The 15,374-nt window shown below is 40.4% G+C and overlaps 1 long non-coding RNA gene across 1 annotated transcript; it reads left to right on the top strand.

The window, feature by feature from the left end:
• The first annotated feature begins 8,862 nt into the window (after positions 1-8,862).
• LOC136011188 (uncharacterized) lies at positions 8,863-9,472 on the top strand. The gene is made up of 3 exons (XR_010611271.1): positions 8,863-8,918; positions 9,225-9,260; positions 9,456-9,472. It is a non-coding gene; the product is annotated as an uncharacterized LOC136011188 (long non-coding RNA).
• The last annotated feature ends 5,902 nt before the right edge of the window (positions 9,473-15,374 follow it).

Genomic DNA, 15,374 nt, shown 5'->3' with positions numbered 1-15,374 from the left:
AAAATAAAACTGCATGTGTGCTGTAGCATCCAGAATAGGAAGGAAAAGAGCTGGAGCCCTCAGAAACCATGGCTTCGGATACTGCCACAGGAGAATCTATATGGGCAGGTAAATTCCTGCAAGAACATCCATATATCAGACCTTTTCTATGCTTCCAAAGAAGAATGGAAACATAACCATAGTGAGATGTCCAGAAATATGTCCAACCACACCAGAAGCCTTTCTTTTCTCATCTGGATACTTTTGGATGCCTTTGGACAACATTTACAGGCTTACGAATGTTATGTGTCAGGATATCTCTTTTTGTTAATGGCTTTGCCACATTGCTTGATCCTTCTCTCAACAATCTCTTCACACCTGCAGGGATTTGGAAAAGTCAAATATGGAAGGTCAATTATGATGCAGATTATATATTAGATTTTGTGGGCTGAGATGACAACATTCAGTCCTGTGTGTGGAGAAGAGCTGAACGGATGAAAATCTGTAGATAGAACCTGAATTTTTCTCATATATTTCATAACAAAGCATGCTTGTCTCACTGGAGTTTGGGTGCCTCAGCAAAAGAAATGTCAAATATTAATACCTGCAAAAGCTTCTTCTGGTCCACAGATCACAGCCTCCAGCCAAAAGCATGGTGAACAGGAAATCAGGAGCTGGAGCTACTTCTGATGTTCTCTGGGGTTTTGGTTGTTTCCTAGGCTCTTCGATTTTGTCTAATTCTCTTTCTTCCTTTGGTAAGATATTCACAACTCTTCATTTTACTCAAGGTTTGCTGCTCTCTCCCATTCTACTTTTGACTTCCTTTCCTTCATTTTCCCAAGCTTTCTACTCTTTCTCATCATATCATTTAGTCGTTTGTTCCCATAGAGCATGAAAACATGTATTTCCTCTGCTTCATGCTTAATCATTAAAATTGGCAAGTAAAATGCATGCAGGAATGACACTGATATTTTAAGAACCTTTGATTTTTATTACTCCAATAATCTCTCCTTGAAGGAATACCATACATTTGCTGCAGTGATTTTCAGTGGTCATTTTGTGGCCAAAATTCTAGTTTGTGCCATTCACATGGTCTGCTTTTCCTTTCTCCTAAAGATGTATAATGCTCACCAGCTTGCTTGGGCCAGTCTCTCAACTCTAAAGGAAGTTGGTGCATCACCACTTGGGTGGCCATTTGTACCAGCCAAAACAACATAGTTCAGAATAACAAACATGCAATGCCCTGTTCGTTAAAAAGTATGGCATAACTTCTGATGCTTCAGGTATGGCCATGAGAAGCAGTCAAACAGTTATGAAGAATGATCAATATTATTGACAGTTTGTAAACAGAGAAAAGAGCTAAATCTGACAAATCACTAGTGGTGGATAGTTCAGTGTATAAATAAAAAGAAAGAAAAGAAAATTATTTTTATTAGATTTTAGAAGAACCAAAACAATTTTAAATATTGTTGGGGTTTATTTTTCTAAAGAACTAAAAATGAAATTTCTTGTCTCAGGCTCTGTATATTACTGCCTCTTTTACAAAAAGCAAACAAACAAAAACCATGGCTGAAGAGGCAGGATACAATTTGAGCAGGGCTGTGCAGCAGGTTTAAATGTCTACAGCAAGAGGAAATTAATTTAGGTTTCCAACCATGTCCACAAACTGCTGCTGGACTCTGACAGCATTTCATCGTGATGTGAGGATCCAGAGCCCAAAAGTTCCAGAGAAGGAGATACGTATTTGTTTCATAAAGTTTAAATAATACGTTGCTATTTAAGTACTTTGATTAAGATGTCAAGAACAACAGTTTAAAATGCAGTTTAAAAGTCAGAACTATTTCTTTGAAGTTCCCAAACTGGCAATTTCAATAAATTTATCAGATAAAATTTGGAATATGCAATAGAAGATGTTTGGAAAAACAGCTGTTTATTCAGAAAATTGACCTGGTTTTATTTTCCCAGAAATTTATCCAACATTAATGGGACTGTAAATGTAAGGCCAGATTTTCCCACTGCATAACCAAATAAATCTGTAGTAAAGAGGGAGGCCAAAGAAATGCAGAAACATGTGATGGGCAAACAAAAAATTACTGGGATCTGTCTGTTCCCATTGTACTCCCCACTCTACCCTTTAACAGCAAATACAGTGCTCAGCGCCGATTGTCAATGCACATTTCAAAGAGCATATGATCCCTCTCAGTCCGCAAGCTGGGAGAACTGGTGAAATAAATGAAAATACTGCAAATACAAAATTGACATGCATACCAGGAGCTCCACTCAGCAGCAAAGCCCCAGTGAGGCTATTCTCATTGCCAGTATTTAAATGGAGAAAAAAAGATACAGCTGAGCTGATGCTTAAAGATATTTGGTCATCCTCAGCTGTTGTTAGCGTGAGATATGCCAGAGAGAAAATTTGCAACATCTTTGACACCTCATCAGAAACCTGAGAAGCTACTGTAAGACAGCAATATAGATGTTTAACGAAGGCTTCAGTTTCAAAACATCATTATAAACCTAGCTGTATGTTTCGTTACAATAGCAAATGGACTTGCTTATACCTGGTGCTGTCGGGAGCTGCAGGAGCTGGAGGTGGAAAAGCTCCCATGCTTCTGCCTGTCTCACTGAGAAATGGTGTGATTTCATGGATGGTCAAATGGTCAACAAAAAGCTAGGGTGCTCTTACATGTGGACAAAACACATCACAGCATCCCATTTAAGGATGATGCGCTTTCAATATAATGATCTAAAAAAACATTTCTGACAAGGGCAGCCTGGCAGCAGCGAGATGGACAATGTGTTTCAACCCAGTGATCTTTGCTTTTTTTTTAAATGTGCAATCGCTACCACTGAGAATTTGAATACCATGAGGTGCCCATTCTTCATACTTTATAAACACCGATTAATCCTTATGTGAGTGCTGAGGAAGTAGTTAGGGCTGAGTACCAGAGATGGTGCAGGCTGAGAGATGAAGGTCTCATTTCCCTGCCTGGTCCTATATTTAGGTTTAAAGTCAGCCAACTACTCCATCAATTAAACATTTTCTGCATGTCCAAAAGTTCTCCCTGAGCTTTTACCTGGGCAGCAGCTCCCAAGCTGAGCCAGAGGGCTGCTCCTGGTGCCTTCCTTCATGGGCCACTTCCCAGAGTGCCCAGGCAGGCTTTGCCACCTGAGCTGAGCATCACAGCAACATCCTAGAAAGTTTTGTGTGAGGGTGAGAAAGTTACAAACCCTCAGCAGAGATTCCTCCTGTCAGGATGTTGATCCAAGCAGCTGCTCATTTGCCTCCAAAAAAGTGTTGCTTTGAAGAGGAGGGAACTGTATGGGAGGATGGGGAAGTTTCAGTCCTGTAAAACAGTCTTGGAGAGGTTCCTGCTCTCATTAAAAGGTAAACATTTATTGGGCTGTGTGTCATACCAATCACAATCTTGCAGACCCAAAGCCTTCTTGTCCTCTGTTAGATGCTGTTACCATCTTCAAAGCCTTATCAAAACAGTGTTTGTTCTGTGTTTTGATTTCCCACACACAGAGAATTCAAAGAGTACAGGGCTATTTGAGAGGGAGAAAGAGAGTGAGTGTTTCAGATGCTCTGTGTGTGTTTGTCTTCCCATGTTTGTGAGTTGGGTAGCCAGTGATTAATGCAGCCCTGCCAAAGGAAAGATGAGTGCTGGCTGCAGTGGTCTAAGCAGTAGTTCGCTCTCTGGTACCCAAAGTCACATTTGCTTAGACAAAGAAAACCATGACAAAGCACAAATTCGGTCTGCTTGGTACAAACCATGACAGTTGTTTCAGTTTTGCAAAAGAAGGTTAACATGTTAGTGAGCAGAATCAAACCTTAAACGAATCACGTTTCAGTAACATGTTAAAGATGCACAAATGCATGTGATTTCCACAGTCAAAAACCCCCATTTTAGATTGAAGACCAATGGAAAACACTGAGAAGGTAGGTACACAAAGCCCACTGATTTTCAAGGTTAACCAGATCACACTGCTTACATGCACTGGGGCAGTCCACAATACCAGGTCAGTGATGCTGATCATTAAAAAACAAAAAAACCCACAAATAAGTAATAGAAAAAAAGTTAGATTTCTACACACACGCACAAGACAAGGAATAAACAAAAATATCCTTTTCATAATAATGTCATAGATAGGATGTCTTGTGTATTCAGACTGTAGATACAGTACAGGCTAAGGGCTTATAGAGTAGGTCAAGAAAGAAAACAGGCAGATACCAAAGAATTATCTCACCTGCTGCAATATTCACTCATTTCTCAGCAATCCTATGCCCAAATCCTTGAATTCACAAAGTTTCCCTAGTTCCTTTCCTTACCATACCTCAGAAGTTGCCCACTTACAACTTTGTCATTGCTCCAATTTATTAAAGACTGCAAACACATAGACAAAGAGTTCACCTTTTAAAATTCCTGGCTTCCACAGACATATTTGCTACCATGATCTGGTGGTAGCCAACATTCCTGGAGGTGGTTTCACCAGCAGATTTCCATATTACTCAGGAAAATGAGGCTCTTCTTTTCTTTCCTTCTTCCAAAGCTACCCCCGCTCTCACCTCCCTTGCCTTCCTGTAGTTTAAACACAGGACTCCAGTTCCATTTCACCCCTGCCAGCCTATAATTTTTTCTTTTGATCTCTCTTTCTACCTTCATCAAATCTTGTTTATGCTGATTATAGCCACTATTTTTTCTTCCTTATACCATCAGCATGCCATTAAAAGTTTATTTACAGACTTATCGACAAATGCATCATGTTTACACGCCTATTGATGAATGCATAACAACGTGAACTGAAGCGCATCAGAAAGTTTATATCTTTCTATTTTATCTGATCTTGTTAAAGTGAGGAAACAATTGTTTTGTACAAAATACCTCCACACAGACTTTGTTTATTTTGCAATTGCATGTCAATAGGCTTAAAGACTTATGTGGTCATTATTTGGCTTTTTACCTGCACAAAGTACTTCTCAGCTCTTTTCAATAATTCATTGAAAGTTTTGCTGCAGGGCTTCTGAAAATCAAGGGATTGAGAAAAGTGGTGTGGGAGCTGGAAGTTTTCTGAGATGAACATGTTGTGTCACATGAAGACTGACCTGTAGTGGGTGCAACTTCTCATTAACTGCAGGTAAAAGACAGAAAAGACCAATAGGTTGCCAGTAGTTTTACAGGGTTTTTCTCTGGGCTAACCCATGCAAAGCCTCGCCAAAGCTGAGGACATCTGTGCAGATGCAGCTCGTGGCACACACAGCTTTTTTGCAGCTGCCTGCTGGCAGGTGGATACTGTCGTATACAAAATTCAGGTCTGCATGTGTATATTCAGTGCACCAGGACACTCTCTGCTCCAGCAGTGCCCAGTCCCAGAGCAGGATCACCCTACAGAGGGGATGTGGACTGGCAAACTCTTGGGGGAAAGGTGTGTGCTGGGCTGCAGCCCCCACTCTTAAGACTTTACATCCATGATGGGCACTGGGGAGCTGGGAAGTGAGGGAGAAGAGGAGGAACTGGGCTTGAAAGCACATCACTTCCAAGGCCACAGAAAGCTTTTAACCCCCTCCCAGATAATTTTTATGCTTCCTGCAAAATTCGTAGTCGATTGTTTTTTTCCCCAGTGGCAAATTCCTTCTAGTAGCACGCTTCCTTCCACTGCTCACTGCTCTCAGTATGAGCACCATCCAGGCAACACTGACCTGCGCTTCCTAGCTGCTGCACAGAAAAAAAAATGTGGCAGAATGGTAATGTTTTGCAGGGCTAACATTTCTAATTGATGAAATAATAGCAATAGCCTTCAGATGAAAACTTCATTCTTTAAATCTAGATCTCATGGTTTCACAGTAACATCAATGAAATCAGAATTTAGCTTTCGGTCCTGAGCAATGGTTCAGATACAGACACACACTGTGGAAACACCTACCTCAGAAGAGAGAAACATCCCTGAGCACTAGTAATAACTGTGTCCACATCAAGAGAACCTTATACAAGGCTGCACCCCAAAGTGATTTCATAAATCCACATGAAACACTGTATTTTTTGGTTTTCCTCTAAAATAGTTCCTGGCAGGTTTTTTGGTTTTGCGGTTTTTAACCTTTTTTACCTTTTCTCAACAGGCTTGGATCCCAAGTCTAAACATCCCACTGCCTTTTGCCTCAGAGAGAGGTGGGTTTATTTATTTATTAAAGGATTTATTTATGCATTTTCACAGTATAGCCCAATTAAACTTGACAGCTTATTCACAATGGATTCCTGCCCGATGGCAGCTGAGACACATTACATTAAGAAAGACAGCATAATAAAGAATATAACTAGTGGAATTAGCTATCTGTACATTTTGTATTCCTTTGTTTATGGTTTTTGCCATCTGATATTCTCAACTCTTACATCTGGGGACAAAGAGGCATGTTCTATGCATGCCACACAACTTGATGTTTAAGCAGCTGGCATTCCTCCATACAGTATATGTTAAAATCACACAGAGACACATGCACACCTTAATAATTTTGACACATCTTTATTACGAATAGTAGATGCTTTCTCCCTCCCTCTCACAGCATCTTGTCCATGGTGACTGTAACCAGAAACATTACTGGAAAGGGCTGCCTATCTGGAGGGGTATTCCCTTGTCTATTCTGGGATTACCCAGGGTTTGCTCCTTGGACATGTCTTGGCCCTAACAGTTGGGGTAAATAAGTTTATTCTATGCAATTCTTTTAATTATCTTTTTCTTTTTTACCTGGAATTATGGAATATGGAAATAAGTAAATCTTACTGCTGTAGTAACCAAGCCAATGTGTTCTCCTCTGTGATGCCTGTAGAGCAGGGCAGGGTTTGGGAGCTTTCTCAATCCCAAATGACAGCCCTGCTGTCTTTCAGAGTGCCCCTGACACCAGCAGGTACAGGACCACCAGCTCAGCCCACAGGGATGGCCTAGGGTGCTGCTTTGCTTAACACCTATGGGATGTATCCACAGGAGAGAATACATTGACTTTAGAAACTGCAAACAAATACAGCATGGATGAGAGAGCGCAGAGTATTGTGAACACTTACAAAGTAATATTAATTTAAACAGCTACTCATGCTGAAGGAAAGCCTGCTGGGTACACTGGATGATTTCCCCCATGACAATACACATATGGAAGAACTTAAGACACTTTTTTTTTCCCTTGCTTTTTTTTTTTTTTTCTTGTGGACTACAATTGGAAACATGCGAGATGCTGGTGCTACCCAACACTTACAGTATAGCTGGACACAGAACGTTGCTACATCACATCACACTTAACAAAGCTAAGGAAGAGTTTTTCCTTGGTAAATACTCAGCCTTAAATTTGAATGCAAGATGCTGGAACTTTAATCCTTTTTCTAAACCTAGATATACTTACTGCAAAAATACACTTACCCTAAAGCCTGTACAGCGATGCAGAGCTCAGCTCTTGCCCTACAGCTCCAAAGGGCCATCACTGTCCTACCAGCCTTCTTGAAGCACCCACCTGGAGCCCAGCGCGGTGGTCCTGACCTGTTCATCACACCAGAAAAATACTTCTGCAGTGGGCCAAGACTCTTGCAATATTCACTTGCATTTGAATTCATTATATTTACATCTATTAATGCTTCTCCTTCAGGGTAGTCTTGGGGGGGATTAATTATGCTCATCAGTTTAATTATGTCAGCTCTGAACTGCTTCACTTTTTAGCCTAAGCTGTGCTGTCCAGCATAACTGCCACCCTAAGGAGTGCACATATGCATTTCACCAAGGTTTTCTGTCCTTCCTTAAAAGATGAATTTTGAACAACTTTGATATTTACTTTCCGTTTAGTTTGTGCCAGTGGTCTGGAAAGGAGCTTATTTCCCTTTTCAACAAGACTCCCACGAGTTACTGGTATTGTACTGATCACGTTGCTCTTTCATCATGAGGCTTTTCTTCTACTCCCGTGATTCCCCACTCATCTCTAGGACTTGCTTTTCCAAAAGCCTTCATTATTTCTCTGCAGTTTCTGCCATCTGCTTCTGTTCAGAGGAGATCTCCTTTAGGTACACAGTCCTTGCCATATGATGCTCCCCCAGACATCCCACTCACTCAGGCCCAGCCAGGATTTCTAACGAAGCAGATTGGCAGCACAGGTAACCCAGCCACTGGCATGCCTTCCCACCTGGCAGAAAACTCCCCCAACTCCATTTCTATTATTCCCATTGCCTTTTTGGGGGGGATTCAAGGAGATGTTATCCGGTTGTTCAAGAAGCAACGCATCCATAGGGGCTTTGGGGTTGTACCCACAGCAGGCTTGCAGGAAGAGGTGGTGATGGTGGAGATGGAGATGCAGGCTCTTGCCCCTCTGCCTTGGCTCAGCCCCAGCTACAAATGATTGCAGGGAGCTTTTGGAGCAGAGTTACTGCAGGTGAGGTCCCTCCTTTCGTCTTTCCAATGACTTACTGTGGGTGGGTTTATCATCATTACAGATACTGCAGATAAAATGTGTGGGAAAGAAATACCAGCAAGATAGCATTTAAATCCTGTTGAATGGCAAGATTCATTGCTTCTTTTCAAATATAAAGAATTACTAAAAAGAAAAATAGTAGAGACTGCCATAATTTTTGAAAAGCAAGATGACACATCCTTCTAGTACCTCAGTTCAACACTCAATATTATTGCTTTGCAATCTAATTCCTATTGCTCCACTGGGAAACTGTTTAGAATCTGTACCTCCAGGATTGTTCAAATAATATTGATATTATTGGCATTGATATTAACGTCAACTTTACGTATCTCCGTGGTGAAAACTTCTTAATAATTGTTGCATCAAAAACATAACATTCATTACGTGAAATCTTCCTGGAAGGAGATGTTTTCTCCATGCTCAGGGTCCTGCCCAGGGCTGTGGCTGGGTTCCTCCTGACCCTCTCCTTGGTGGATACCAGGAGGACAAACCTTGAAAGGTAGGTGACAGAGACCTGCAAAGAGCTTCTTGTGTCCCAGAACACTCCAAAATGAATTCTAACTCCATCATATTATGTTATCAGCAACCTACTAATCTTTGCAAGCTGTTAATATCACTACCCCTGTCAAGCCTATTTACCATCAATCACCAGAAACTGAATAGACTGATCAATCTGGACATTTTCTTTGTAGAGGACCAAGCTCTTTCCTGCCATGCAAATACCTGATTGATTTTCTTTTTTTGGTGTTTTGGGTTTTTTTTTTCCCTATGGGAAATGCATTTTTTTTATTATGCTAATGAGAAGAAAGGCTTTAAGGGAGAAGTGCAACATTACGCAAAGGTAACTAAAAACTTTTTAAGATGTGATGGGTTACAGAATCATGAAGGGAGGTGCTTTTTTCACTATTTTGTGATTTTGTTAAAAACACAAGTGTTTTGCAATAACAGATTTGTTTTTTTTATTTGACCTGCAATGCCAACTCTTTGAATTTTAAGCCTCCTTTTGTTTCATCATGAATTTACTTTTTCCCATTAGTTATTAAAACAACCATTCTGTAGCAAGGTAAGTGCCTGTGTGCTGAAGTCCAGTCTGTCAGAAGCCCAGACCTTTCTACTGTTCTATTCATTGTGGCTTGGGCATGCCCACAGGCTGGGGCAACATCCCATCCCTTTCTGACCTCAGACCAGGACCACCAACAGGACCAGACACTTTATACCCAGTGACAAATTTGAATTACCTGAGAAGCACCAATGCATGGGAGTGAGCTGTGTTTTTCCTCAAGCTCATCTTGTACAGTAAGGTCTGACCCTTTGTAGCAGCAAGCTTTGTTGTTACCTGAGGTTGGAGCAGGCTGTGGAGGAAGAGGCTCCCATCCCTGTGCTGGGCATCTGCTACTTTCAGCTGGAGGTTGAGGATCATGTTGCAGAGCTGGGAGCAGTCAAGCAGGGGATGGCATGCTGCAAATGGCTGCCACATCACACAGCAACGTCTGGCCCAGTAGCATGGAAGGAAAAGCCCTGCTGCTGGGCAGGACTGATCCCGCTGTTCCTGAAAGCACCACAAATCACGGAGGCAGAGCTGCCCCCAGTGGACTTTTAAGAAAAGATATATTGTTGTAGTTATTCAAAAATACATAGACATTATGGAAAATAATGTCTTGAGTTGCCTCTCTGTAATTGGTTGTGCTGGGATGACAAAACACAGCTGGGTTTGTTTAGGATTTGTTTTGGTTGCATTACTACATACATGATGCCCGGTGGGCTCAGTGCTGCCTCTCGGTGGTAGGGCTGGCTGTGGGAACTGTAGAAATGGTGACATATAGAAATCACCTCCTACGCTATTTCCTTTCAGTGGCATACTTTCATCTAAATCTCTCCAATTTTTGAAGGCTTTCAAATGGAAATGCTGTAAGAAAAATGGATCCATCACCCTACCCAGGTTTCCAGAGCAATACAGACGCTAGTTAGACAGCCAATGCTTAAAGTACTCTGTAGACTCTATAATGACTTCATATGGCCATAACACTTCAGGGAACATGAATTACTCCTACACCTATTTAGGGTAAAGACAACATTTTCTTGAGCCAGACAATGCATGAACAAGCTTGGGAGATTCTTACACCTTTCCACTATTCTTCTGCATTTTGCCGGCTAATCAGCTCCCAGGGAAAAACATCCTGTTTTGAAGTAAAATTCTAATGGATTTATCTTCTCCAGAAACTCCAACCCCCAGCACATTGGTTGTTGGAGAGGGTGACAATTCACCCATGCTCATGTACCGTGGCTTTCCAGCCCAGGCCCCGCTGCATGGTGCACCCCGGCAGCACTAGGTGGTGTTGCAGAGTAGTTTTGCTCTAAATTAGCAGAAAGGTTTTTTGTATTGGTTTAATCTACTGACACTACCACAGCCAGGTATGTTTGTAGCAGCCAGCCTTCCCAAGACTTACAAATTTCATTCAAAACCTGCTGTCCATGGGTTTGCTGAGGAGGAATACTGGGGACTGGTGTGCTGACAGCAGCCTCAGTGGGAAGAGGTGGTTTCCAAGCATCTCTCCACTCCCCACATACCTGGGCATCAGTATAGGGGTTACATATGTATGGACATTAGTAGTCGCAGCTCTCCAGTAAATAATATTTTCTATAGCCTCAGAGGCTTTTGAATCCAGTATACTCAGACACAGTGCTGAAAAGCTCCAGAGAGTATTCTAGTACTCCATATCTAAGAACTTTTTTCTACATGTCTGAGTTTAGGTTGGATGGATGGATAAAAACTACACACACACTGTACCTGACTGATTGTTGGTAGAACTTACCCCCTCCGAAAGAAAGTAGATTTTAAATCAAATTTTCTATTCTTGGGATTTCCAATTCAAGCATCAAAATATATCAAAATAATTTATCTCGTTTGAAAGCTAAAAATATTGGCTGCTGAAGGAAAGTTTTTGTTTGAATGCATCCAGCAGAAATACATAACAGACAAGAAAAGCTTATGCTACGTATGCTACAATGAATGGGGACATAGTAAAGAAAACGTGAACAATACTTGCTCTCTTTTGTGAAGAACTTTTTTATAAAAGGATTATGTAAGGGCTTAGCCATACTAAGACTGTTTATAGTGAAACAAGTAAAAAATCCTGAATTATTTTTGTCCCTTGCAGTGTCACAAACTGAATGCAGCTTCTATTAAGGAACATCTTGGGGGGGGGGGGGGAGGGGGGAGGGGGGAAGAAAAAGAAACAAGAGCTGTGAAAGCTGGGTACCTACCAGATATTTATTAGAAGCATGCTCCTGGGAAATAACCCACTTTGCCATAAACTCTACAAATTCTTCCAGCATTCACTAGATAGCTTGGTCTAATGTACTCGGCCTTGACTAGTTGACAGTAGTCAAACCTTGTGTCTGTTTCCATTTTGTAGTAATAGGGTAATTTTAACTACAGTGCTTGTTCACAGTAGAAAATGCTCCTGTGGCATACAGCACTAAAACCTCCTACTGTGAAGATTTGGCACTTAGGCTATCACCATTAAAATCTTATTAATTCTAATTATTATGCCATTCCCTGAAGAATAAACCATGTTGCATCTTCATAAAGTGCATAATGGGTACCTATTTCCGTGCTCTCCATAATTCTAACACATGGTATTTGCTTTCACTCCCACTTTCTAACTCCTCTCTTTCCAAGTATCTCTCGCAGCTAACACAAGGTTTCTGCTGGGTGACTTTCAGCCCTTAGACCACTGCTGAATTTGTTAATATTTGTGCACATTCCCACAGCTTAGTTTGGAAGAGGGTTTGGTGAGGTTTTGGGCTCTTTATTTTTCCTTTATTATTTTAATTTTTGTTTTTTAGTATCTTTGAGCATAATAGCATTCACACCACACACATTACAAAACAGATTTAATGTGGTTTTATTCCCAAGCTAAAGGTAAAATGCAAGTATCTCAGCCTGCCAGCCATACTCCTGCTCCCAGGCTGCTGGAGAACTGCTTCACCTCCTGCCCCTGCAAGTCTGTCCCATTGCAGGCAGCTGTAAGAAACATATTTGGGAATTTCCCTGGCTGCTAAAAAAAAGGGACTTTTGATAATGAGATGTAAGAAAATATCGCTGGAAAGTGTGCATGCTGTACTTCGAGCTACAAAGGATTTCTATGCTATACTTTCAGGCATTAAAGTATAAATCATATATATGTAGTTTATATTATTTTTTTCTGTATTTTATATATCCTTTCTAAAAGTGCAAATTATGCATCTACCACACATATATCTACCGATTCTCTGTATAATTTTAGGTGCATGAATAGCCCTGATAAAATTAGCACACACAGTTGGGAGTACATTTAATTCCTCTCCCAGCTCAGGCTTACTGTGCAAGGTATAAACCTAAGTCCTGTCACTGCTCCAAATGTGATTCCCTGAACTTTAAGTTATATAGAGCCGTTGGATTTTCTTAAATCGGAGTTGCTTTTGTGCAACGAGGGGTTGCACACGAAGACCAAACGAGTCCAAGCTTTACAAGGAGATGGAACCGAGCTTAGTCTCCTGTTGTAAAATCTACATACGAAACACCCCCAATATTTCTAAATCATCCTGTTTTTATGTAGCTGTAACACTTTGTCACACTATACACTTCCATACAATATTGGTCTATACAGTGAATTAACAACACCTTTTGACAAAGTGCTATCTCCTGCCACCACTGCAGTGTGATAAAGGTACTTCTACATTTTTCATTATTCAAGCACACTCCCAAGCACCCAGAATGAGCAGTGAAATACTTAATGAGACATTTATCTAGTCTATGTATTTTACATTTTGCTGATAGCATAATGAGGCAGAGGTATTGAAATGAAACATCCCTAACATTTCACATAATTTTCTACTTCCACTCCACCATTTTTAGTATTGCTTTTGGGTTTTTCACTGTTCGATGTTTTGAACTTTATCATCGCTATCAATAATCACTATGTCAAATGCAACACTCTGCCACGCTTTTTTGGCTGAAAGAATGCCTTACCATTTATCTTCAAGCATATTAGGAAGATGATTGCAGTCTAATAAATATAGCATCAATTTCTCATTCACTTTCAGTATCTCATGTAGATGTTTCCCACTATTGTTGCTGCATTTTTAGTTGCTCAAACCTTTATCAAAGCTATTAAAAATGTATTCTTCACTGTTCCTAGGAAGCTTTTCATGCCTGTTTATACCCATTTCTGCTTTCCAAAGAACTCAATGTACTTGAGCACTGGAATTTTTGTCTTTAGTTTTCCAGTGATAACCTAAATAAAGAGAAACAAGACTTATGGGAAGATACAGTTTACAAGACTAATTTAGATAGCTGAAAAGTAGCCATCTTATTGGTCAGACAAGTCCTTGTTTAAATCCCTGTATTTAATGTAACTGGTTATGAATTGATATTTTCTTTGACTGCTTCTTAATATTGTTTCTATTGATTATACGGTTTATTTGTGCAACAATCCTAAAGAAGGTCAGAGAATATCCATACAACCATGTATTTTACTTATATGACATTCTCAACTCCAGAAAAAGACATACAAAATTTCCTTCATGTGAAAAATTATACTGAGCACTCACAACTTTATCTGAATATGTCTGAAACTGGCAGAATCTTTCAAAACTCATGTGCCCACTATTCACTTTTTTCAGTGTACTTTCCTGTGTTACAAGGCACATTTTTACTTAGTATAGACATATCCACCCTATGTAGTCTAGTGCAAGGTAAGTAGATAACTCTTCCTTGTGCCCTGCAGAACCCAGTGATATCTTTTGATTTTAAAAAAGCTATGCTAAAATGTCTGCATTCATGCAGAACTATTATAGCTTTTTCTGGAGTATCTCAGCCATTACTGATAATTTTGTTCCCTGACAGTAGTAATTTCTGTGACTGACACCCAACCTGCTGAATCCCATAAGCATGGCAAAGGCAACCAGAGGCATTGCAATGATTAAAAGCTCTTTTTCCTTGTGGTATTCACACCATAGGGACCATGGAAGCTCTAAGCAAACACAAATAGATGCTTCTTCCCTGCTGAAAAAGAAACACAGTCCACAGGCCCTAGACTCTTCAAATCTACTGAAAAAAACATAAGAAAGAATATATGTGTACTGGAGTAAGAGGTCAGAAGAGTTTGCATATTGAAAATATGCCTGTTTCTGTATTGAAAATAAGGGAGATATGAATACTTGATTTTTTTAATTTGTATTTTACTTCCGCACAGAAATATTCCTACTATACTCATTCTTTATTTGAAAATTATTAGAAGAAAATAACTTTAAAGAAAAAAGAAAAAAGATACTATCTCTGATTAACAGAATTAGCTTGTCTATAAAATCGCATTTATTTTCCATTATCCTGTTGTTTGGAAATATTTTTCAGCCTTCTCTCCCCATCTCCTGATAAAAAACACATTAGTCTCCCTTTCTTTTCCTAATCTGCTGGTACAAATATCAGACTTATAAAAATGATTGCTTCTCCCCATGGGAGTCCTTCATAAGCCTGATGGCACCCTCTGGATTTGCCCATTTCCCAAATGTAATCCCATCCACCCATAAAGCCCATTTCATTTAATCCCATCCACCCATTCAGCTGAAGAGAATCGGCGAGGGCTTTGGTGTGGGGCTGCTAATCCCCTTGCTGAGCGGCAGCCCCTCACCTCCCCAGTGCCAGGCAGGGGACAGCAGCTGCCTGCTCTGGGACACCATGGCATTTTGCACTAGTGAAAGGCAACAACACACCCAGTGCCTTTGTTTACTCTTGTTCAAATTGCACAGCTCACAGGTCTGTCCTACTATAGTAGCCAATTCTAAGTAATTATTAAGTAGGGATAGAATAAAACAATTATAATGCATACTATCAAGTAACACCTACTGCAGATGTTGCTTAGCCAAGTAGTTGTAACAATGGGGTAAGGCAGTGTGGAAGAAGGGAAGGGAT

This window comes from Lathamus discolor, chromosome 3 (assembly GCF_037157495.1).
Source record: "Lathamus discolor isolate bLatDis1 chromosome 3, bLatDis1.hap1, whole genome shotgun sequence".
NCBI lineage: Eukaryota > Metazoa > Chordata > Aves > Psittaciformes > Psittacidae > Lathamus > Lathamus discolor.
Note: the sequence above shows the minus strand (reverse complement) of the source record. Positions and strands in the feature narration are given on the sequence as shown.